This window comes from Megascapheus bottae, chromosome 1 (genome assembly GCF_031878675.1).
Source record: "Megascapheus bottae isolate mThoBot1 chromosome 1, mThoBot2.hap1, whole genome shotgun sequence".
In the NCBI taxonomy this organism is placed as follows: Eukaryota; Metazoa; Chordata; class Mammalia; order Rodentia; family Geomyidae; genus Megascapheus; species Megascapheus bottae.
In genome coordinates, this window is record NC_143509.1 from 38,576,143 (window position 1) to 38,603,809 (window position 27,667).

A 27,667-nucleotide genomic window follows, 5' to 3' on the forward strand; every position below is an offset into this window, starting at 1 on the left:
GTTTGTCTCTGATGAGTTAGGTGACTCACAAAGGAATGAAATGATAACACATACCTTCTACAGTTTTCCAGTAGTGACAACAAACACCCTGAGTATTCCAAAGTGATATCTTCAGATCCGAAATACCTTTCTTTTTTCATGATCCTTACACAGCTGGTGGGCAGCTACACAAAGTCAAAACATTTTTTCTTAGTTATTGTTGGTAAGGAATCCTTTCCTTAGTATGTTTCACCATCCAGGCTTCTCTAAGGTAGATTCAGTTTTACCTATACCCAAGAAAAGCCAGAAAAAGAACTGCCGATTCCTTCGGCAGGAGAGGACAAAGTAGGTTGGGAGAAAAAGTGTGTTAAGAAATAAGTAATGGACTGTGGTTTCCCATCAATGGAGTGCACTTACAACCATGAAGGCTAAGGCATGTACAGTGGAGGAGCCACCCAAAAATGACAACAAATGAAAGAATCCAGGTATTGATACTCACATCTAATTTTTTTACTATCTGGAAAAGGCAGATGACTAAACAAAAACAAATAAATGGCTGTCTGGAGGTAAGGTGCTAATGAGGATTGGCTATATTGAACACAAGGTCGCATTATAGAATGATTAAAAAGAAAAATTAAAATGTCTTTGGCAGGAGGCACCAGTGGCTCACACTTGTAATTCTAGCTACTTAGAAGACTGAAATCTGAGGATCAAGGTTTCAAACCAGCCTTGACAGAAAGTCTTAAGAAGCTTATCTCCAATTAACTACCAAGTAGCTGGATGTCCAGCTATGGTTCAAGTAGTAGAATACTAGCCTTGAGCAAAATAGATGAATGACAGTGCCCAGGCTTTGAGATTAATTTCTAGAACCAGCACACACACACACACACACACACACACACACACACACACACACACACCACAAAACTGGATTGGGCCTGGCATGGTAGGGTGTGCCTATAGTTTCAGATGCACAAAAATCTGAAGCAGCAGAAATCAATTGAAAACTTGTACTAAAGCAAACACCAAACAAATGGCATTAGTTTTTCCCACCTCAGGCTGGATAGCCCCTATTACACTAGCATAATTAACCGTCTTGATCTTGATCCATTTCACCCCAGAGACCACACTAGTGAATAAACAAGATGATTATACACCTAGCCCTCAGTTATCACAGTATGCATTGGCCAGCATCAGTGACCAGAACTACAAATGCTCTATTATGTACATCTAAGCCCAGCTAAGCTTTCAAATGATGCAGCCTAGAAAATATCTGATAGCCACTGTCCAGAAACCCACCAAAGTCTCAGTCATACCTGTCCTGAATTTCTGATCCACAAAATTGTGAGAAAATAGTTGCTTTAAGGTCCAGAATTTGGGTACATTGTTACATAGCAGAGGCCAGGTTAAGGAAAGTGGTAGAATAGAGAGGAAGATTAGCCATGAGTTAGTCCTCATGGCAGCTAACAGAGGGGCACATTATACATTTCCACTACTTCTGTTATCACCTCGATTTTTGTTCTGTAAAATCCACTGACATAATCATATTACACAGAATATTACAATGTAGTACAAAAATATAATTGTCCTGTTTTTATTATAATCAAAATTACAGTCAGCCTATTTTAGAATGTTGCAAATACTACCAGCATTTCACTGATTTCTTCAAGTAAAAGATGAAAGATTGTTATAAGGAAACTGGATTCAAATACACTGTGTGGATCTAGGATGGTTTATCTTAAAGAACAAAATTAGATATACAATAATAATAATAACAAATTCTAAAGTAGAGCTATGGCACAATGTTAGAACCATTGCCTAACTCACAAGACTCTGAGTCCAATCCCAGTACCACAGTGTGTATGTGTGTGTGTGTGTGTGTGTGTGAGAGAGAGAGAGAGAGTGTGTGTGTGTGTGTGTGTGTGTGTGTGTGTATTTCACCATTGGTGGAAATTAGATGAAACTAGGTGAAAAACTTAGACCACTTGGCTTATATTTTCAACTATCCATGAATGTATAATAAATATTCTAAAAATAAAATGTTTTTAAATAATATAAAGAAAAATAATAGACAAAATTTTAATTGAGATATATGTTCTAAAAAAAAATACAAGATTACTTGAGACTGTATAACAGGGATTTCTTCACTTTCAAGGATCCAAAGATTCCCACAAAGAAGTAACATTCAGCAAAATGTTAACATTTAAACTAGGAATTAAAAAGGAAGTAGCTGAGGCCAGGAGTTTGGTCTAGTGGTAGAGTGTTTGCTTAATATTCATGAAGACCTCAGTAGCATATACATAGAAAAAGCTGGAAGTGTTACTGTGGCTCAAGTGGTAAGAGAAGCCCAAAGACAGTACTCAGGCCCTGAGTTCAAGCTCCAGGACTGGAAAAAAAAAGAAATAGCTAAAAGAATATGGGAAGGAAGATTAATAGAACAAAGAGTGACAAAGAGTTAACTATATTGTTTTATCAAATATGAAAAATAAGAGCTTAACATGAATAGTGGAAAGGAGTTTTCATTAAGATATATCTTTGTCAATTGTCAAACCTGGAGATTTGATAGGTTAAAATAAACTTGATAAATCAATATGTCCTTACTGAATTGGGAATTCAAAAAATCACAGTAATAAAAAGACAGATTACATATATACTTAGCTACCAGGCCAGCACAGAATACACACAGGAACTCAGAGTAGCCTATATCATAAGACATCGAAAAAGCTACTTACTAGCTTTAGGAGATAGCTGTATCTCCTTTATCTCATCACAGTAATGGTGTTAATCTTTTAGCTTTGTATAAAAGATTTAAAACTGCCATTTGAATGACTGTTTTACAAGGATTGTAGAGCATTTAAACCTTTCACCTCTGGCTTCACAGAATGAATCAGTGGTGCCTGAAATTTACTACTTAAAAAAAAAAGGTACTGACTTATGTGAAATGAAAGGTTACAAAATATAATGCAACACAGGCACGTTTCAACAGCTCAGGGTGACATTTAGCCAATGATGCAAATGAAACAGCTAGGTAACATGGAAATAGCTAAACTAATCTGTCAACGTGTTTATTCTCAAAACAAACAGGAGAATGAAGTTTGATTAGCCAATGTGTGAGGAGTAATGCGTCTACTAATTTGCGAATGTAACTATAACCCCTCTATACATTACCCAGCAATAAAAAATAAATAAAAATAACACAGAAGACTGTTTATTTCAGAGGTCACATGACTTACTGTCCAAGCACCAACTACGCCTGTACTTTCTAACATGTTTAATGCATGAGACATAGTCCTATGTGTACAGGCAAAAACATTCATTTATGTGCATGCTGAACCAGTTGTTTGCATTCTAGGATTTTTTTCTTTTTTTAAATATTTCTTATTGTAATTAATAAAAGGGTTACATGATATTTGCCAGATAGAAGGTGCATTAATTCACATACATTGATACCCTTTCACATGTCTTGGTCCCCATTACTCTCCCCCCCCACCCCTCCATCTTGGTTTTCCCCCCTTCCCTATCCAATTTCAAATAACCAAATACAAATATATCCAATATAACAGATAACAAAGTGAGATACTGTAACAATATGATATAACCAAGGGGCAGCAAAAGAGATGAGAGATAACATAGTACATTAAGGACAACAATCATTCATTATATGGCTTTTGTTTTAATATCCTGGAGGTCCTTTCAATTAGCTTCATATTATATGGCCTTATGTATCAGTTTTGCTCTATTGCAAATCTCTGCTAGTAGAGCCCAAGGTTTCTACTGATTATGACAAATGAGGGAAACCATTGAGCCTAAGTTCCTTTGAGTCTGGCTTACTTCACTTAATATGATTTTTTCTAGGTCTTTCCATTTCCTAACAAATAGATCAAAGACCTGGAGGTAAAAGCTGACACACTGAAAACTTTACAAGAAGGAATAGGAGATACACTAGGCCTCCTTGGCACAGGTCGAAACTTTCTTAATAAGGACCAAGAATCACAACAAATCAGAGAAAGGCTGGATAAGTGGGACTGCATTAAACTGCAGAGCTTTTGTATGGCAACGGACATAGCTAGTAAATTAATTAGGAAGCCTACAGAGTGGGAAAAGATCTTCACCAACCATACAGGGGACAAAGGCCTCATATCTAAAATATATCAACAGCTCAAAAAATTAAATCACTCCAAAACTAATCTCTAAAGTAACAACCATACCATTAAAAAATGGGCCAAAGACTTAAAGAGTCTTCTCTGAAGAAGAAACAAAAATGGCCTATAGACATATGAAGAAATGCTCAACATCTCTGGTCATAAAAGAAATGCAAATCAAAACAACGCTAAGATTCTACCCCACTCCAGTTAGAATGGCCAGGATCAGGAAAACTAATAACAACAGATGCTGGAGAGGATGTGGCCAGGAGAGATCACTACTACACTGGTGGTGGGAGTGCAAACTCGTTCAACCACTATGGAAAGCAGTGTGGCAGTGCCTCAAAAGGCTAAACATAGAGCTCCCCTATGACCCAGCAATTCCACTACTTGGCATTTACCCAACCATCCAGAAACTAGAGCATTCTAAATCCTAGCACAACAATGTTCACTGCAGCATTATTCACCATAGCAAAGATATGGAACCAACCTAGATGTCCCTCAGTTGATGAGTGGACCAACATGATGTGGTATTTGTACACAATGGAATTCTAGTGATTTTTTTATCTTTAGATTTTTCCTCACAGTCATTCAGTCTTCTGAACTATAAAAGAGACCTGCAAACTATTATATTATCTAAAAGAATGAAGAAGGAGAGAGAAAAGAAAACTAAATTCCCTTATCTTGATCCTTTCACTATATTCTCAGAAGAAGGTTTTGAGATATATCTACATATGGGTGTATACATATACATAATTATATATATATGTGTGTATGAAAAGAATAATTCTGCAATCTGCACACAGTAATTCTGCACTGAAGTATACTGATGCTTATTTTGATCAATGGGTCTACCAGAAAGAAAGACCAAGTAACAGTTTTGACATTAATGGAAAAGCATTGAAGCATAACTGTACTCAGACTTAAACCTGTTCGCAAGCTGCTTTTTTTTGGGGGGGGGCTAGTTCTGGCTTGAACTCAGGACATGAGCATTTTCCCTGGGCTTTCTCAAGGCTAGAGCTCTATCACTTGAGCCACAGAACCACTTCCAGTTTTTTTTTTCTAGTATGTGGTACTGAGGAATCAAACCTGGGTCTTCATGCATGTTAGGCAAGCACTCTACAACTAGGCCAAACTCGCAGCCCTCAAGCTGCTTTTTATTCAAAACAATTTTTTTAAATGTTATTCAGAGAATTTCCTTTACTAGGCCGCTAAAGCTTAACAGTTTATAGAGCAATGATTTACATATTCTGACAAAAGAAGAATTTTCATCTACAAGTACTATGATTATGTAATCTTGTCTAACCTAAACTAGATTATAGATTAATAGATAACAAAGAAAAATTTACAATCTATTTACAGATTATACTTATACATATAAATGTATATGTACATGTATATAATACATATACAATATATGTACTATTACATATATCATACATATCTCATATGACACATTTGTAAGACATATGTATATACATGTACACATATACATACTTATATTTGCTTTCCATTGAAATAACATTCTTTCAAAATATCATTAATTTTTCACTTTAATTAAAATCCTTAAAAATCTGTGGCTTAGGGCCCCTAGAGCATTGCCTAGCATGCACAAAGTCCTGGATTTAATTTCTCAGTACCACATACACAGAAAAAGCCAGAATTGGTACTGTAGCTCAAGTGGTAGAAAAATAACCTTGAGAAAGCCCAAAGAGAGTGCCCAGGCCCTGAGTTCAAGCCCCAGTTCTGGCAAAATAGTAAAATACGTGGCATAGACAGAATGATGTTTCAAAAGTACTACATAGCCTTCTGTCAGTTCACAAAGAAGAAAAGATGCTACTAGAGATGCCAACAGATACCATATAGCTAACTATGTCAAAAAAGTAACTTAAATGTGTAAAATGATGTGCTAATACTGGGACTAGATAGTACTGGGATTAGCTAGTACTGGAGTTGTTTGTGCTTTCATTTGGCTTTTTCACTCATAGGTGACACTCAACCAGTTAAACTATATTTTCAGTTCAGCTTTTTTGTTAATTGGAGATTGAGTTGTGCAATTTTCCCAGACTGAGCTGGCTTCAAATTTCGATCTTCAAATGTCAAGGTCCTGTATGGTTAGGATTACAGAGATAACAGGGCAAAAAATAATTTAAAAACTCATCAATTATGCTTCTGTCTATATGTTTATATATCACAATCTGTTTATATGTCACAATCCCAAATCTGTGGATGAAATATAGATCTGCTAGACTCAACCAACCATTCCTATTTTAATTCTATTCATCTTCAAGACACTTCTATCTATATTTTAATGAATATACATTTTCAAATTGATCATATTAAAAATACTAACAAGAAGTAAAACAGCATCCTCACATTTTAATAACATTTATCTCATATTTATCTGATCTGTAGGAGAAGATCAATAAGTAGGTATGTCAAATTCGTTACTGGAAGAATGGAAAAATGTATAAATTTTTAAACAAAGGGTGATCAGATAGTCCAAAAACTTTGAATAGGTAAGCTTATTAATGTTGATCCTAGATTTGGAAGTTAGGGTAATGGCACCACATAAAGTCCACTTTCATCTCTAGGATTCCTTAATGGCTGCTCTTTTCCCCTGTTCATGAAACCTAACAGGTAATCCATCACTAGGAAACCTGAGGATTGAGTCAAAGTAAGCCAGGGTACATGGTAAAGCCTTATATCAAAAAAGAAACAAGATGTATGGAATTGTAGAGCTTAATTCTAGGTCTCTATCATGAGAACTAACTAAATTGCTGATTCATTAACTAGATTAGCTAAAGCTCAGCAACACTTCTAAGACTCATGATTTAGTTTGTCTCTCGACAAACTAAAGGACCAGAGAGGGGCAAACCTGTCCCAACTGAGAGTTCCTGTATTTTTCAAGATGATTGGAAGGGTACAAAGTAAAGTCATCCTATGAAATATATATTATCCAAAGTCCTTAAAATTGTCAGGGACATGGGCTGGGAATTTGGCCTAGAGGTACAGTGCTTGCTTAGCATGCACAAGACCCAGGTTCAATTCCTGAGTTATTGAAACTGGAATGGTGTCCATGGACTCAATGGGAATGCATTAGCATTAGTTTCTGACTTGAAGTTTGCATGTGGTTATGAATGCGATCTTTGTTTCTGAAAAGAACAAATGGTGCTATTTTGGCAATGGAATGCTAAAATATCGTATCTCTTGTTTGCTCTCATCTTGTTCAAAAGATTAATTGAACACAATGTAAAGAAAAAGAAAGGGTGAAAGAAAGGAAAAATGAAGTAAAATACTGATGGAGAGGACTCCGCATGGGATAAAAGAATTCTGTACTCTGTTAAGTTTTCTGTAACTTTGAACCAATAGTTCACTTAAATATTACAGTGCATTGAAGAAGGATTTGTAGAACTCATGGGCATTTGTTGAGATACAAATGAAAATGTACTAGAGGTTTATGACAGAAAATATCCTAACAAATAATGAGGAAAACATGAGTTAGAAAAATAATTCTTCAAGTTTTGCATTTTGATGGCCTTGGTTATCACTTACTCAGCTGATTATTTTTGTGTAATATTAAGTCTCTCTTCCTTCATGATGCTATGAGCTATCCCTACAGCTTCTTACTTAATCATATCCAGTGTTGGGATTCACCAGTACGAAGGAGGTGAAATGGGAGAAAATCTGAGAAGGCAGTTAGTTGCCTGGTACCAGAAAGAATATCTCATGTATGAAAATAAATACTGTTTTTCCAAAATTCATAGAAAGTCTATCACAGCATGTGAGGCATATCAAATGTCAGGACAAAAGAATATTTAAAGGAAGCACATACTACTATTTTGCTAGTGTGGATCTATCTCATACTGTTACAGTATTTTACCTTATTATCTGATATATTGTATATATGCTTATTTGGTTATTTGAAATCGGATAGGGAAGGGGGGAAACAAAATGAGGGGCAGGGGGCAGGAGGAAAATGGGGACCAAGACATGAGAAAGGGTATCAATGTTTGTGAAGTAATGCACCTTCTATCTGGTGAACATAATGTAACCCCTCTATTAATTACAATAAAAATTACATGAAAAAAAGAATAAGTCAAAAAAAAGAAACAAGAGGTCTAGGAGTGTAACCTAGTGGTAGAGTGCTTGCCTCATATGCATGAAGCCTTGGGTTCGATTCCTTGGTACCACACACACAGAAAAAGCCAGAAGTGGCACTGTGGCTCAAGTGGCAGAGCACTAATGTTGAGCAAAAAGTGTCAAAGGGCAGTGCCCAGGCCCTGAGTTCAAGCCCCAGAACTGACCAAAAAAACAAAAAACAAAAAACAAAAAAAAAAAACAGAGAAAGAAACAAGATTCATTTGTCTTTTGTTCCCCTCAGCAGACAAATCATTCAAGAAAATGTGGTATATATACACCATGTGATTCTATGCTTCCATCAGAAAGAATGATATTGTACCAATCATAAGAAAATGGAAAGACTTAGAAAATATTATATTAAGTAAAGTAAGCCAGAGGCAAAGACGCACACGTGTTCCCTTACTTGTAACTAGAAAGTATCTATAAATACACAAGTAAACACACTGGATAGTAAAAGACAAAAAAAATACATTTAGACACAGTAAATTATTCAGGACTCAACACTTAAAGTGAGACCAAGGGTACCTTATTGATGTGCATATGACTATATAAAATGATTAAATAAAATAATGTTTATGAAAATGAACTTATAGAAACAGAAACAAGAGGTTTATGTTATTTTGCTTCTTGGATTTTTGTTTGCTCCTCCACTGTTGTTGTTTGTTTACTTCTATACCTATTATCTTGTATGTAAATTTGTCTTTTGGGAGGAGCCTAAGTGGGAACATAGAAATGAAGGACCAAAGGCTAAACAAATACTAGACACTGTTGAAGATAAGCTACACAACTTTGGGGAGAGGGATGTCAGGAGGGGAAAACTGGGATAAAATGATGGAGGAGCAGCTCGCTGTGGTTCATGCCTGTAATCCTAGCTACTCAGGAAGCTGAGATCTAAGGATCAATGTTCAAAGCCAGCCCACGTGCAAAAGACCTGAGACTCTTATCTCCAATTAACATCTAGAAAATGGGAAGTGGGGCTTTTCTCAAGGGTAGGGAGGTAGCCTTGAGCTAAGGAGCTCAGGGACAATGCCCAGTCAAGTTCAAATCCCATGACCCACAAAAAAAGAGAGAGATGACACTTTTCTAAAAGAAATGTACTCAATACCTGACTTATGTAACTATAACCACTCTACATATCATCTTACAATAACAATAAAGAAACAAATAGAAAATAGAGTGGAGAGACAGACAGACAGACAGACAGACAGACAGACACACACACACACACACACACACACACACACACACAGAGGAGACAGAGAGCACAGCATGTTACTGGAGTCTTGCACGACTTGACAACTTTAAGGTCTATATCCAATCTCAGAACATTTGAAGGTACTCAGGTTGCTAGTATGCCCTCTCAGTTTCTGACTCATTCACCATCCAATAAGAAAGATTTGCTTGCTAACTACCTAGCCTGAAGTCTAGAAGTGCTATAACTCTATAGCGTCCACCATACCCTGCTCCTACACATGGCAACCCTGGGACTCTTCATATAACTATTATTGTATTTTGATTTACAGTACCTGATTCAACTCAGTCAATTTCCTCTTCCAGTTTTCTCTCCATGCCTACAGTCTAAGACCTGTGAATTTTCCACATTTCTCAGAGCATGGTCAACTCTTAAGCATTAGTTTTGAGTAATCATTCCTTCTCAAAAAACAAATGATTTCAACTTCATATTCACTGTATCACCCCACTTCCCCCACAAAATATCGGTGGTCACAGAGTCATCTATATTAGCACACATCCATAACCCCACAATTCACAATATGGGGACAAGAGAATAAAGATTCAAAGCGTATTGGTAAATGTTAGGAAAACCCTTTCTCAAAAATCAATCTGCAAACCAAGGGACGGTGGCTCACACCTGTAATCTAGCTACTCAGGAGGCTGAGATCTGAGGATCATGGTTCAAAGCCAGCCCAGGCACTAAAGTCCATGAGACTTGTATCTCCAATTAACCACTAAAAAGAACCAGAAGTGGCACTATGGCTCAAATGGGTAGGGCAATAGCCTTGAGCTGAAGAGCTCAGGGACAAAGCCAGGCCCAGAGTTCAAGCTCCACGACTGACCAAAACAAAACATCAATCTGCATGTATTGGCATATATCTATAATCCAATCTACTTGAGAGGCAGAGGTAGGAAACTAGTAGATGAAAGCCAATCCAGGCAAAGTTAATGTAAGACTCTACCTGAAAAAAAGGACTAATAAAAAACCCTAAAATCAAATGGAAGAGAAGCCTAAGACCCTGAGATAGATCCTTCTTGCTAGGGTGAGAAATCTCAATAATCACTATTGATGGTGACTAGATTAAATTTCATTTTACTGACTTTCACCTCATATGGCCCATTGATTCATCCCAACTCAAGAGTACTCTTATCTGGCCCAACAATTTGTATTTCCAGACAACTAATGCTCCTTTCTAAAACATCCCAATTGTGAATCTTTATTTATTAATTGAAAGCTAAAAACTATATATGGTTATGAGGTACTGGAAGGTAAAATACAATGTACATGTTGTGTCATGTTCGCATCAGAGGAATCTTATCCCCTCAAATAGTTATCATTTCTTTCTACTAAAAGCAGTCAAACTCCTCTTCTGTTGCTCTTTTGGAAGCATGCAGTATATACTTTCATAATCACCCTGCTTTGAACACCATAACACCAATCTTTCTCTATTTCTCCATTCCCATTTCTACCTGAGGTACCTTATAAAATCACTCCTCTAGTCTCAATTTCTGATAACTTTTTAATATTCCAAGTATGAGTGACATTATGCAGTATTTGCTTTCTGTACTTGATTTACCTCACTTAACATGAACTCCAAAGGTCACAGTAACGTCAGTCTCAAAATGGGAACACTATTACAACTACAAAAGAAACCAGTTCTAAAACAAAATCTAGATATATAAGGCCATAATGTAAGCACCTCCAGGATATAGAAACAAAAGCCATATAATGAGTGATTGTTATCCTTAATGTACTATGTTATCTCTCATCTCTTTTGCTGTCCCTTGGTTATCCCATATTGTTACAGTATTTCACCTTGTTATCCGATATATTTTATTTATGCTTAATTGGTTATTTGAAATAGGATAGGAAAGGGGGGAAATCAAGATAAGCGGGGGGAGCAGGGGAGGGAAGTGGGGACCATGACATGAGAAAGGGTATCAATATTTGTGAAGTAATGTACCTTCTATCTGGTGAATATAATGTAACCCTTCTATTAATTACAATAAAAATATATTTAAAAAAACAGTTCTAAAAAGCAAATCTGTGTAGGTGAGTGACTGGTGTCACACTTTCCTTCTGTTCCTAAACCTTTTAAAAGCAATTGTACATTATCCAGAGGATAGGGATGAATTAAATAGCTAATAAATTTTTAAAAAAAACCTTTTCCTAAGTACTATCATATTAACCTCAGATTCTTGATTGCCCTTCCTCACTTACCCAGACTTCTCTTTTTGAAACTACTCATGTGATTTTATTGTGTCACTAAATTTGATACTCAGCAAGGCAAGCTTTCATCCAAATGTTAAATCTCAGCTGGAATTCATCGCAGGCATTAGAACTTTGATCAGATCCATTCTGTGAACCTTGTCTGGACCACTGTTTCTGTGACACTTTATGAAACTCAATACAACACTTCGCTCTGAAGTGTTAGACCATGGAGAAAAATAGAAAAGCATTGGATGATACAAATTCACTATAGAAAGAAAGTGAAGTGACAGCTAGAATTATACTTAAAGGCAAAAAGCTGAAGCCATTTCCTCTAAAATCAGGAACGAGTCAAGGATACCCACTCTCCCCTCTCCTATTTAACACAGTATTAGAATTCCTAGCAGGAGCAATAAGGAAAGAAGGGGATCCAAATAGAGAAAGAGGAAGGGAAACTTTCCCTCTTTGCAGATGACATGATTCTGTACTTAAAGAACTCTATAGACTCCACTCTCAAGCTCCTTGAGCTGATTCAAAACTTTGATAAGGTAGCAGGGTATAAAATTGACCCTCAAAAATCAGCTACCTTCCTATATGAGAGGAATGAGATAGCAATCAGGAAAGCAACTCCTTTTGCAATAGCCTCAAAGAAAATAAAGGGCCTAGGAATTAACTAAGAATGTAAAAGACCTTTTTGAAGAAAACTTTAAAACCCTGAAAAAGGAAATTAAAGCAGAACTGAGAAAATGCTCCTTTCTTAGCAGTGCAGAAGGACAGTGCAGAAGGAATTTCAGTACAAAACTTTAAACTCTATTACAGAGCTATAGTGACCAAAACAGCTTGGTACTGTCACAAGAACAGGCCTGAAGACCAATGGAATAGAACTGAGGACCCAGATATTAACCCACAGACCTATGACCACCTAATCTTTGATAAGGGAGACAAAAAAAATAGAATGGAAGAAAGATAGCAAGCAGTGCTGGCAGAACTGGTTAAGCACCTGCAGAAAAATAAAGTTGGAGCCTTCTTTGTCACCCTGCACCAGGATTAACTCCAAATGGATCAAAGACCTCGAGTTAAAAGCAGATACACTGAAAACTTTACAAGAAGGAATAGGAGATACACTAGGTCTCCTTGGCACAGGCTGAAACTTTCTTAATAAGGACCCAGAAACACAACAAATCAGAGAAAATCTGGATAAGTGGGACTGCATTAAAACGCAGAGCTTCTGTATGTCAAAGGACATAGATAGTAAACTAACTAGAAAGCCTACAAAGTGGGAGAAGATCTTCACTAACCCTACAACAGACAAAGGCCTCCTATCTAAAATATATCAACAACTCAAAAAATTGAACCACGGGGCCGGGAGTTTGGCCTAGTGGTAGAATGCTTGCCTAGCATGCACGAAGACCTGGGTTCAATTCCTAGGTACCACATATATAGAAAAAAAGCCAGAAGTGGTGCTAAGGCTCAAGTGGTAGAGCTCTAGCCTTGAGAAAGTCCAAGGACAGTGCTCAGACCCTGAGCTCAAACCCAGGACTGGCAAAAAAAAAATTGAATCACTCAAAAACTAATCTCCAAAAAAATAACCACCCCATTAAAAGATGGGCCAAATCATTTACCCAACCATCCAGAAACAAGGGCATACTAAATCCACTAGCACAATGATGTTCATTGCAGCACTATTTACCATAGCAAAGATATGGAACCAACCCAGATGTCCCTCAGTTGATGAGTGGATCAACAAGATGTGGCATTTATACACAGTGGAATTCTATGCTGCTGTCAGAAAGAATGACATCGCCCCATTTGTAAGGAAATGGAAAGACTTATAAAAAATCATGTTAAGTGAAGTAAGCCAGACTCAAAGGAACATAGGCCCAATAGTCTCCCTCATTTGTCATAATCAGTAGAAACCTTGGGCTCTCCTAGCAGACATTTACAATAGAACAAAATCTAGAGACATTAGGCCAAACAGTACGACACTAAATGTAAGGACCTTCAGGATAAGGAAACAAAATTCATATGAGTGACTGTTGTCCTTAATGTACTATGTTATCACTCATCTCTTTTGCCATCCCTTGGTTATCTCATATTGTTACAATTTTTCACCTAGTTATCTGATATATTTTATATGTGCCTAATTAGTTATTTGAAATTGGATAGGGAAGGAGGAAAATCAAGATAAGCGGGGGGAGGGTGGGAGGGAAATGGGGACCATGTCATGAGAAAGGGTATCAATGTTTGTGAAGTTATGCGCCTTCTATCTGGTGAATATAATGTAACCCTTCTATTAATCACAATAAAAAATTATTTTAAAAAAAGATGGGCCAAAGACTTAAAGAGAGTCTTCTCTGAAGAAGAAATAAAAATGGCCTAAAGACATGAAGAAATACTCGACATCTCTGGCCATAAAAGAAATGCAAAAAAAACAACTCTAAGATTCAACTTCACTCCAATTAGAATGGCCATGATCAAGAAATATAATAACAACAGATGCTGGTGGGGATGTGGCCAGGAGGGATCCCTACTACACTGTTGGTGGGAGTGCAAACTCGTTCAACCACTGTGGAAAGCAGTATGGCAGTTCCTCAAAAGACTAAACATACAGCTCCCCTATGACCCAGCAATTCCACTACTTGGCAGTTACCCAGTCATCCACAAACAAGGACATACTAAATCCACTAGCACAACAATGTTCATTGCAACACTATTTACCATAGCAAAGATATGGAACCAACCCTGATGCCCCTCAGTTGATTAGTGGATCAACAAGATGTGGTATTTATACACAATGGAATTCTATGCTGCTGTCAGAAAGAATGACTCAAAGGAACATAGGCTCAATGGGTTCCCTCATTTGTCATAACCAGTAGAAACCTTGGGCTCTCCTAGCAGAGATTTACAATAGAGCAAAACCTAGATATATATAGCCATATAGTATGATGCTAAATGAAAGACCTCCAGGATATAGAAACAAAAGCCATATAATGAGTGATTGTTGTCCTTAATGTACTGTTATCTCTCATCTCTTTTCCTGTCCCTTGGTTATCTCATATTGTTACAATATTTTACCATATTATGATTTATTGTATATATGTGTGTTTGGTTATTTGAAATAGGATAGGGAAGGGGAGAAAACAAGATGAGGGGTGGGGTGAGGAGAGGGAAATGGGGATCAATACATGAGAGAGGGTATCAATATTTGTGAAGTAATGTACCTTCTAGCTGATGAATATAATGTAACCCTTCTATTAATTACAATTAAAAATATATGAAAAAAAGATTTTAAAAAATTGAAGTGAAAGATACTGACAGACACTAATACCCAGTGAGCCAATCAGGAGTGAGGGAGGGAGGTGTGCATGCCAATTTGTGCCAAAAACTGGTGGGGTACTCCAATGCTGGGAGCCAGTGGCAAGACAGCAACATGGGGGCTACTCAGCTGAAACACAAAAGGAAGCACAGCCAATAACAGCCCTGTGCTTGCATTAGGAATCAGGTGTGAGCTCTGCCCTAGTACAGAAAAACAGAATGAGAAGGGATAGCAACCCTGAGCCACTGTTGGGACCTGGAGGGTATACCAGCAAGACAGAGCACTCACTCTGGGCACCAGAAAGGCGCTGCTCTGCCCTACTGCAGAAATACCCAAAGCGCATATTCTCAGCTGGGCCCGGACTCTAGGAACAGGGTGGACAAACCAGTTGGGCTATCTGGCTGAGACTCAGGTGTGAAACTGCGCACAACCTTTGGGAACTTATGACCACACCAGAAAAGGTGGATTGCTCAGATCCAGAATCTAGTACACTCCACCCCACTCCAGTTGTGCTATCAAACTATGACACAAGTGTGGGCACAGCAGCACCTGTGTGCCACCACTGGGAAACAGTGGAAACCAGAGTGCATGTCAGCAATAGCCGGGCACTCCTACTAGGAATTGAGAAGATGCCCCACCTTACTGCGGAAAACAAAAAAAAACACCTATAGCTGGACATCAGGCATACAAGATAACCACAACTCTGCTATCCAGCTGAGACCTAGGCACTTGCACAAATAGCAAGTGCCAATCACCATTCAGAGAAGGTGGGTGTGCCAACAACAGCTACTCATTCATACAGGGAATCAGGTGTATTCCCCATTGCAACAGAACCAAAGATGTACAGCAACAGCTGGTCCCTGCTGCTGAGAACCTAATGGACAAGCCCCAACAGATGCTCTATCTAGCCAAATCTCAGGTCAACATAGAGAACAGTGAGCAACTGCTGGGGACCAGTAGGCATGACAGCAAAGGCAGTGCACCTTTGTTAGAAACCAGTTATACACTCCTCATGACCCCAGAAATACCAAAAGCACTCATCCATAGCTGGACCCGGCTACCTGAACTTAGCTAGGGAGATAATATCAATTTCATTATTGGGCTAAGAACCACACATATGCAGATACCCAGAGAGAACCACAAGCCCAAAACCAAGTAAAGACCGCCACCTAAAGGCCACTAACAGACCAAATTAATAGCAGTAAATGGTAAGCCCTGAAGTCCCAATGTGGTAATCAGAGACAAATCACAAAACTTATAAATACTCAAGATCCAAAGCAAACCCTAGAAGGAACTAGGAATGATGTAAAATATTAGTTAATACTCCAAAGTAGCAACCATCCCATTAAAAAATGGGCCAAAGACTTAAAGAGAGTCTTCTCTGAAGAAGAAACAAAAATGGCCTATAGACACATGAAGAAATGCTCAACATCTCTGGTCATAAAAGAAATGCAAATCAAAACAACTCTAAGATTCCACCTCACTCCAGTTAGAATCGCCAGGATCAGGAAAACGAATAACAACAGATGCTGGAGGGGATGTGGCCAGGAGGGATCACTACTACACTGTTGGTGGGAGTGCAAACTGGTTCAACCACTATGGAAAGCAGTGTGTCAGTGCTTCAAAAGGCTAAACATAGAACTCCCCTATGACCCAGCAATTCCACTACTTGGCATTTACCCAACCATCCAGAAACAAGGACATACTAAACCCACTAGCACAACAATGTTCATTGCAGCACTATTCACCATAGCAAAGATATGGAACCAACTTAGATGTCCCTCAGTTGATGAGTGGATCAACAAATTGTGGTATTTGTATACAATGGAATTCTATGCTGCTGTCAGAAAGAATGACATCGCCCCATTTGTTAGGAAATGGAAAGACTTAGAAAAAATCATATTAAGTGAAGTAAGCCAGACTCAAAGGAACTTAGGCTCAATCGTTTCCCTCATTCGTCATAATCAGTAGAAACCTTGGGCTCTACTAGCAGAGATCTGCAATAGAGCAAAATCTTGATACATAAGGCCATATAATGTGAAGCTAATTGAAAGGACCTCCAGGATATTGAAACAAAAGCCATATAATGAATGATTGTTGTCCTTAATGTACTATGTTGTCTCTCATCTCCTTTGCTGTCCCTTGTTTATCTCATATTGGTATAGTATCTCACTTTGTTATCTGATATATTGAATTTATTTGTATTTGGATATTTGAAATTTGATAGGGAAGGAGGGAAAACCAAGACGGGTGGGGGGTGGGGGGGAGGGAAATGGGTACCAAGACATGTGAAAGGGTATCAATGTATGTGAATTAATGCACCTTCTATCTGGCAAATATCATGTAACCCTTTTACTAATTACAATAAAAAAAAATGCAAAAAAATATCAGTTAATAAAACTCATTTTTAAAAAGGCTTGCAGCAAAAAGTTGCTATAAATGACTGTAAATTAATGCAGTAAATTTAATAATGTTTAAATATTGAAGTACATTTTTGCCCTCTTTCCTCACAAGTAAGTTAATAAAAATATCAGAAGTTTATGAGGACACTGTGACATATCTCAATTGAAGAAACAAAATCCTTGCTTTTATATTAATTGATAAATGCTATTTGAATTAAAAATTAATCTCAAAGACAAAATGAGTAAAAACTATTATTTACACTACTCTATAAGGCAAGGCCAATTTCAGTATAGAACTTATCTGACACACAGAAAATGCTTTCAGTCTTGAATTATTTCAGTACTATCATATCCTAGGCATTAGATATAGAAGACACATAGGATGCCTACATAAATGGGATATGGTAGAACAGTCCTGTAATTAGACTTTTCTTCATACAACCCATTCCAAGCACATCCATCCTCAAAAGCTTACCCATGGCTGCACATTGGTGGATATCCATAAAGGGGATAAATAGCTCTCAAGCAAAATTCCACAGCAAAGTCAGACCAAGCTCAAAAACCTTTTTTGTTGGTTGTGGGGCTTGAACTCCAGGTCTGGGTGCTGTCCTGTGCTCTTCAGCTCAATGCCGGCAATCTATCACTTTAGCCACAGTGCCAGTTTGGAGAAAATTCTTAAAATTCATCATATTGACATTTTTATTTCATTTGTCCTCAGTATTGTTTCCAAGTTCCTTCTAAATATCTCCTGTCCTTGATTGTCATGCAAGTAAAATTATTATTTAATTCACCTAATCTAGGCTTAAAAGCCTAATCCTAAATTTAGAAGAAATGGGATGGGTGTTCTACACATTTTCCCAAAATTGAACTATATACTATGGAAGAAATAATAGGAAAGTCTTAAATCTTGTACCAACCAATAACTTCCTGAAAACTTCTTGTGTCAGACTATTTTGAAAAGGGCTATGTTTCTATTCCCTGAGAATTTCTACCTACTATTTAAACCTACCTTTTGAGGCCACATACCTAAAAGCAGACATCATGTTTCATAACTTTGTTGTCTTAAAGTTTCAGAACCATAAAGGCTTCAGCTTCTTTTCCTAGAGTACAACTCGAAACACCTTTCTATCTTGTTTTCATTTCTCTGAATATTCTGAGACTACCTTTATTCTTCTTCTCTAAAGGCTATTGTTGAGTTGAATCTGATTGCCATGTATTTCACCTCTACAAAATTTAGTCATCTCAGCCTTTACAAATTTCTTGAAATTCAAATTCTATAATCCAGCAATATAAAAGTAAAAGAGTAAGTCACTATTGAAACTTATTGGGTTGGATTGCATGAATAGGTAAAGTGTCCATGTGTTTGTGTGAATGTGTATGTCTTTTTATAAAACATCTATTTTCTGTGTTCCTTCCCTCTTCTAAAAGTCCATTATATATGGATGAAAAAAATTTAAATACAAAGGTAAGTATTTTGCAACTGCTATGGATCTTAATAATGAAGACTTTATCAGCCTTTGAAACTCTAAAATAAATGTGTTGCCACATTTTGTGATTCTAACAACAATATATATCATTTAAATTTATCTATTAGCAAAAAGAATAAGTCCACATACATAGCAATAAAAGTAGTTCTATTATTAACTTCATCATCTTATGTCTTACAAATAACTTGAATTTCAGTGGCTTCAGTGATTTGATTTCAACTAAACATCATGCCTGAAAACTTGTAACTTCTAATGTTAAAATTTAGTTTAATTTTAGGAATCCAATCATTTGCTTAGTTCTCTAAATGAGGAGCCTTTGGTCCCTTAACCTGCCCCATGAAAAACATAATGTGGTCAAATAAACAGAAAATCTATTCTTTGGGAGTATTTATAATACTCTTTAGCTTTCTGTTTAAGCTAGATGCAGCATTCCCTAACTCACCTAACCACATAACCTTCCCACATGCTAGCCTCCAATAACATTTCACTGACCTCCAGAACACATGTACTATTATGTAGAGCTTTGTATTTCATTAAATTTTTCCTCCTTTTGATAAACCTTCAGATATGTGAAGAAATCCATTCTATCTATACCTTTAGAACTCTCCAGGGCTAGATGCAGTGTAGTGGGAATGAAGAAAATTTAGTGAAAATCCTTGCCATTTGAGTCATTGAAGATCTTTAAATTACTTGAATCTTTCTAACACACCCAGAGAGACTCAGAAAAGGCATCACAACAAAGAGGGGTCACCAGTACTTGCTAGAGGTCTCCTAGAAACACTAAAATTTCAAAAAAAAATCGATCAATCATGCAGAAGAGTCTGATTCATCTAGAAAATCATGCCAGGTTAATTAATGCCTTGGGAGGAAACCATTTTTTAACAAAGCAGCAGTTAACCTTTTCCTACTATAAAAACTCAAAGAAAAAAAAGAGGAACCCTATTCATTTTGTGTTGGGATTTCTAAGTGTTATTTATTGAGGAATATTTCAAGGAGAGGTAAGATTGGTCAAGCAGTTCATGTAATCAGAAAGGGAATTTTTCTCAGTTAAACAGATATAAGGATTTTTTTAATTAAGAAAATTGTCTCTGACACAGACTGTTATATTCTATTATTTGGAGATTTTTACCCTAGCTTCTCTGAGAAAAGGAATTTCTAAAATCACAGATAGCAGCATCATTTTTTTCAGAAGTACAGAGCAAAGAAAAATGAGTTTATAAATTTACAAAGAAATGTTTGGACAGGACTTCAAATTCCAGGATGTGACTTCGAATCCCAGACTTGTTTAGAGTTTGTTCCAATTTCTTAATAGACTGATAGAACCAAGCATTTGAGTTATGGCAAAAGATAGTAAATGTTTTTAAATGACTCTGTATGTGAAAGAAGGATCCATCTGAGAACAGTAATCATAGGGTAGCTGAGGGGGGTGGTGGGGAGGAAAGGGACGAACATTCAGAGTTCTTTTGGACTTTATCCTGCAGCAAACCAAGTAAAACTAAATATTTAATCAAATCCTAGTCTAAATCTAAGCAATGCAAGCAGAAAATGCCAAGTCACTCACCAAGGGATACTACTCATGGGAGAAGAGAAGCAAAGGGTGGACTTACTTCTGGGGTGATTTTAATCATAGCCACAATTAAAGCTTCAGTATCATGTCAAATACATTTCACCACTTTAAAATCCATTGCTTACATAAAGTTTTTTAACCAGCTAATGCCAGTTAGATGGAAAGGAAGCAATGCATGAGAATTTGCAATTATCGCTGTATCAAATAAAGGAAAGGAAGCATATTAATGGCCCACTGCATATAGCTCACATAATTTCTCCCCATGAATGAATGAAATAGCCTCTCCAATGTGACTCCTGCCAACACTCAGGCCCAATGCAATGCATCTTTCACACTATAGCCAGAGGAATCTTATAAACCTGACCGTGGTCATTTCCTTACCTAAATAATTTCACTAGCATTCTTCTGCCCCAGAAGTAAATTATAAATCCCTGTTTTAGCCTGAAAGTCTTTATAGTTTCCCCTTGTCCCACTCCTCTATAGATACATCATTAGCCATAACTTCTCCACATATAATACACTTCTTAAATTTTTTCATACCTCAACCATTGCATCAGGTTTCTCTCTTCTAAGATTACCTTCCCTTCAATGCAACCCTTGGGAAATTATTTGCAGATCAAAATTATGTTCATGTATCATTATTTCTTTGGAGGCCCTTTTTATTCTCTTGGGTCAAATTAATATTTTTCTTCCTGTGCCCATAGGAATCTACCACTGTAGATAAGAAATTGTGGTTAAGAAGCTGTTACACATAAACACTAAGAATTTACTATTTTCCGGGCACAGTTAATCCTAACAATAACCTCATGAGACTAGTACTATCATTATTATCATCAATTTTCAAATAAGGTAGATTGATACACAAATAGGCTAAGTGTCTTATATAAGGTCACTCAAGCATTCATTGACAAACACAAATTTGGAACCCAGTCGATCTGCCCCTATATTCACTCTTGAAGATTATACCACAGTTCCCCAGACAGACAGAAGAACAGCTTGAGGGTCTCCTGGGATCAAGCCAGAAAGGGAATCTGGGGCTTGGTTGGGCCAAGAGATTCCTGAAATCGGAGTCAACTTCCTAAGGAAGCCTCAAATTCAGGAAAATAAATAGAGCCATGATCTAAAATGGGAAATTATATCAAGCAAACCAAAAAGATAAGATTTCACAAGCTATCAATCAAGAGAGACACAGATGTCAGAAGCTAGGCACTGAAATAAAAGAGTAAGTTTGGTTCCAGAACCAGGGCAGTTTCACTTCTCATGTTCTGAAAAATGAGCTAAGAAAAGTTCTCTCCCTTTGAGGAATTACAAATATGTCTATCCATGTGTGTCAAAGTGACAGAAAACTATAAACTCCACCTTCCAAAGCTTCTTCACTTCTCTATTCAGAATAGGGGAGGTCAAATTGAGAAGAGGTCCTAACTGGCACAGGCAAGGTTTTCTCCCATATGAACATCACATTTCCCAAATAACAAAACCAGGACAAATCATAGACTACTCAATATGTAAACCATATATAAATGATAGACTACTCAATTGTAAATTTTTGGGTGTCTGGTGCTAGGAATTGACCTCTTGTAAATGCTAAACAGCATTTGATACTGAGAGAAATCCCCAGCCCTCATTTGTAGTTTTTAGCAGCTTTTATATGTCTCCATAGGCACTGAAAATTTCTTTAGCAAGCGTTACTCCCTCTGGCACCCTACTCTACAAAATTGCATTTTTCTTCACAGATTTAGTGAAAAAGGAGCAAATTTTTCAAAACCCTATTCAAATGCATTCTTCTTCATAAAGTGTTACTTTTTCAACTTTGTTGAAAAGCTGTCTTTCTCAAATTTCTGTATACAATCTTTGTACCAATTACAGGAATTCTCTGCATTCTTCATGTCAATTGACTTGATTGCTGATTCTATTCCCAATGCAATTACCACTAATACTAGCAGATGTCTTTTTTTTTTTCCGGTTCCAGATCAGAGCTTGAACTCATTGCTTGGAGTTCTCACGCTCTCACTTGGCTTTCTTTTTTTCCTCAAGATTGGCACTCTACCATTTGAGCACTACCTTTCCTTCCAACATTTTGCTGATTCATTAAAGGTAAAAATTTCAATGATCTTTCTACTTAAAACCCCATGAGTCCCCTTCTCATGTGCTGTCCCCCTTTCCTTCCAAAAACATGAGAAGGGGTATCAAGGTTGGAGAAGTAATGCACCCATTACCTGACAAATTTGTAACTGTAACCACTCTATACATTATCCCAACAATAAAATACAACAATTAAAAAAAAACCTATAGTTAACCAATTAAAAAAAAAACATGATTCTGGGCCAGGAGTTTGGCATTTACAAAGACCCGGGTTTGATTCCTTGGTACCACATACATAGAAAAATCTGCAAGTGGTTCTGTGGCTCAAGTGATAGAGTTCTAGCCTTGAGAAAGTCCAAAGACAGTGCTCAGGCCCTGAGTTCAAGCCCCAGGACTTGCAAAAAAGAAAAAAAAAAACATGATCTTTAGACTGAGTATCCTAGTCTGCTACAATTATACATGTGAGCCACCAGCACCTGGCTTCACTTCTTAAGAATATGCTATAGGTCTTATACATACTCACTCACTCAACACATGGAAACATTTTGGTTTTTGTCTGTCATGGGATTTGAACTCTGGTCCTGGGCATTGTCCTGAGCTCTTCAGTTCAATGCTACTGCCCTTCCCCTTGAGCCACAGCACTACTTCTGGATTTCTGGTGGTTAACTGGAAATAAGAGTCTCATGGACTTTTAGTGCTGGGGCTGGCTTTGAACCATGATCTTCAGATCTCAGCCTTCTGAGTAGCTAGGATTACAGGTGTGAGCCACCGCGCCTAGCTAAAAGACATTATTATCCCCACTTTATAAATGAGAAAGCTAAGGTACTAAATCATTGACAATCTTGTAAAGTTCACATACCAGTAAGATGTAGAGATGTAAAGTGACTCCAGGTATGACTTCTACATACAGTGGTGCTTACTGTTTCTGTGCTAACTACATTTCCCATCTCCATGTAATAAGGCTGAAAGCATGTGAACATGAGCTGAAAGCAAAACACACTGGAATCAAGAGAAAATGTATCTCTCTTCTGAGCCAAGACATTTTAGACTACAACTCTGGAAGCCACAAAAAAGGTAGCCTGGGTCTTTAAAACACATTATGGGAGATGACAGAATATGGCAAAGGTGCATCTTGGAGCTATCTGAACTCTAGCCAAGAAACCAGTTTTAGCATTCTAGCTAAAAATTTATAGCTGAAGAGTCACACCAAGTGAGCTATAATAACACAGAGATTTCAGCCAGAGAGGAAAAAGTTTGACAGCCTGCTTTAAGAAGACAGATTTGAACACATATTAGCAGGAGTGGAGGTGGTGTCTGTCATCCCCAGAACAGTAACATCAGGATAAAGGTGGCCAGAGTCTGAGCACTCAGTTCTTCACTTTTCTACAGCACACACTGGTGACTATGAGCATAAATAATCACCCTGCTGGCTACAGACAGACACAGATCACAGACAATCCTGAAAATCACAAAATACGTTCTGATTACATACAGAACAGCATAGGAGAGATAGGCCCTCTCCCAGCAGCCAAGATAAGCACCATCTTGAATACTGGCAAAGAACCTGCCAGAGGAGCTCAAAGATAACTCTCCTGCAAACAGTGACCACAGTGCCATTTTTCAAGAGGAAAAGGAATCTGATAAGCATCAACATGAATCACCCAGGAATGGTTCTCTGCACTGGAGGGCAAAGCACCTCCTAGGGTGGGGCAGCTTTCTTCACTGGGTACACATAGTCAGTGGCAGTCCTGCCCCTGGGTGACTCTCAGTTGAGAACAGTGGCTACAGACTCAGCCTGAGAGTCTGAAGATCTAGCCCCTATGGGCAAAACTATTACAAATACAACCCCACCCACACTCAAGCTACAGAAAACAGCCAACTCCCTCCTTCAGGGCAAACAAAGCACATCACCCTGCCAGTAAATTAGCCTGGGAGAAGAGTCACAAAGACCTCAGGTGTATAAGACAGAACTTTTTTCTGCCTGCTTAACAAACTGATTAGAAAACCGAACTAAGCCAAATGAAAACAGATCACCACAAGCAAATCAAAGCCTACACCAAGAAGCTAGATACTGGACACAGGGAAGACACAGGTCCTCCAACTAAACTGAAGAATTTTTTTTTCTGATTGCAATAAGGGAACCAAAATATATATATATATATATGTATGTATAGCTACATATATATCTGAAGAAAGACAGCCTTTCCAACAGATAGTGCTGGCAGAATTGGTTACTCACACACAAAAACTGAAGTTGGGTCCTTATATGTGGCCCTGCACCTTAAGATGTCTTGAAAACTTTACATAAAGGAATAGGAGATACACTAGGGCTCCTTGACATCACCTCAATAAAGGCCCAGAAACATAAGAAATCAAAGAAAGGTTGAACAAAATGGACTGCATTAAACTGCAGAGCTTCTGTATGGCAAAGGACATAGCTAGTAAGATAAATAGAAAGCCCACAGTTTTCAACCTACACTAAATTTACATACTAGATCTATTGTCTAAATATCAGCATATCTTGTCTGATGCTGGAAGACAAATGTCAAAAAAGAAATCCTAAAATCCTAAAGAATAGCTTTTATAAGCAGCATAAATTCAATCATTTCTTTCTGGTAATTTTCACTTATTACTCATGAAATGGAGAATGGCTGGCCAAAAAAAAGGAAAAATAAGAGAGGCTCTAAACTATATTTGTCAACACACATAGTCAATCAGACAAGATATTGTGAAACAAGCTGTACTTATTTTAAGCCTCTTTTATTTTTTTTTTTTTTTTTTGGCCAGTCGTGGGCTTGAGCTCAGGGCCTGAGCACTGTCCTTGGACTTTCTCAAGGCTAGAGCTCTACCACTTGAGCCTCAACACCACTTCTGGCTTTTTTCTATGCATGTGGTACCGAGGAATCGAACCCCAGTCTTCATGCATGCTAGGCAAGCACCTTAACCACTAGGCCAAACTCCTGGCCCCGCCTCTTTTATCTTTTAAAGAATGTTTTTATCCAACAAGAAATTAATAGGCACACAAAACAAAACCATCAAGTTTTCAATTGGGAAAACTAATGACCAGAATTTCACAGCTAAGATTACAAAATAGGAGAGTAAACAGGAGATTCTAAAAATCTACTGGAACAATAACCCATGTTGTCACAGCTTATTTCACCAGAGGATAGTTTGAATGAAGTTTGATTTTAGGGCTAGCCCATCATTAAGTAGCTACTCCACTAAACATAAAGGTGAATAACAAAGTGCTCATATTCATGTCACTGGCTCTGGGAGAAACCTGCCCTGGAGGGTTTGGAGCAGTGGGTGGCTTGGGGGTGGGGCACTATATATGTGCGTGTGTGCGTGCGTGAGTGTGTACGTGTATGTGTGTGTGTGTGTGTGTGTGTGTGTGTGTGTGTGTGTACCATGCATTCTATGGAGGAGCGGGGGAATAAGAGACAGATAAATCAGAAAGGTTACCACCCCATGCTGAGAGGGCAACAGGATGCAGGATGGAAACCTGGGAAACAGACCTAGACTTGATTAAATGTGAGGATGCAGGGTTTATGGTGCAGGCAGCAAGGCAGTGTAGTTACATTGACTTTAAGCCCAGGTTCCCCATTTCTTCTTTCCTTTATAAATTAGCAAGTATTAGTTGCACAAAGGACCTTCATTGTAATATTTCTCAGCAGGTACACAATGTCCACTGTACCCTCTCCTTTTGCCCACTACTGGAAAGAACCTGTAGTCCATTCCACCTTTCGACATTTAGCATTTATTGTAAAAAGGGATTTCACACATGAAATGTTTGTACTTGATTTAAAAGAAGCTCCACCACCCCCCCTTGGAGGTCAAGGCTGCTCTTAGCTCTGAGATAGCCCAGGACAAGGAAGTTGCAGGCTGGCTAATAAAACTCCTTTGTCACCTTTGCTTCCTTGGATTTTCTCAACTTGAAGGTCATTTAAGCTATTCTATTAGAGTAAACACATACTATAATATTCATGGTTAAAACAAAAAATTAATTTATACTTTTTAAGTCACGGTTCAGTGCAATTGCATACTTATTCAGGAAAGCTCTCATCTAAATGGTGACTCACCTATTCAGGATTCTTCATATTGCAGTTTACCATTTAGAATATGCAGTTTCTGAGGTTGCCACAGAACAGATACTGGGGAATAAAATACAGGATTTTATGGACAGATCTGGCAATAGCATATACCATTTATACCTATGTGCCTTTGTCTAGAAGTTAACCATATCATTTTGCCCCAAGAAAGGCTTGGAAATATAGTCTGTGTACCCAGGAAGACAAAATGGATTTGCTAACATATCAAATGCTGCTGTGCTTTGATGTTAACTCTTCTGGAATTTATCTTTTAGGAACATATTATATACTATCACGATTTTTTTCTCTTTTGTGCCTCAAACTCATGTAACAAAGGATCACCCACCACTCTAACACATAGACCTAAAAGTTATATTCCTCTCTCTTTCCTCAATACTCTCACAATCTTCTAGCCTCAGCCTTTATCACCAGCACCATTACTCAGCCATTTTTCTCCTGGAAAAAAATCTCTGCCTCCACTTTGGCCTCAACCACAATTTATACATCCCATCTACTGTCACCTCCACCAACACAGAAACAATAACAAATCTTCATTATTCCAAAAATAGTATCATTTCCCCTTACCTCTACACCTCAGCAGGTTTACTCCAGGCTCTATAAACAGAGACTACCTTTCTGATCCTTTTGTTCAATATTGCAGTTCAACTAGTTGTATAGTATTTTCCCTCCTCGAAGTCTTTCCTGTCTGTAGTTTTCTATACCCTACTTTCCAGTCTCCTGTTATATATGTTACCATAGGCTTCAGTGATAGAAAAACATAAACATTTCATTCTGCTGAAAATTTTAGATTACTTTCTTCTAGTTGTGTGGAGCAACCAATAAATTCTCATTATCTAAATCACTCATCGCTGTAATGGCACACCAGAATTTCTTGATCCTAACTCTAAGTTGGTACCCACTGGTACCAATATGATCACATTTTCCCCATTCTCCCCAGGATCTGGTAACCACCATTCTACACTCATTATGACATCATCATGGATAGGGTAGGGAAATGG

At 37.7% G+C, this 27,667-nt stretch overlaps 1 long non-coding RNA gene across 1 annotated transcript; it reads right to left on the reverse strand.

The window, feature by feature from the left end:
* Positions 1–63: 63 nt before the first annotated feature.
* Positions 64–27,586, reverse strand: LOC150068964 (uncharacterized). The gene is made up of 3 exons (XR_016535135.1): positions 27,234–27,586; positions 26,640–26,711; positions 64–164 (listed from the first exon to the last, which is right to left on the reverse strand). It is a non-coding gene; the product is annotated as an uncharacterized LOC150068964 (long non-coding RNA).
* Between the last annotated feature and the right edge of the window lie 81 nt (positions 27,587–27,667).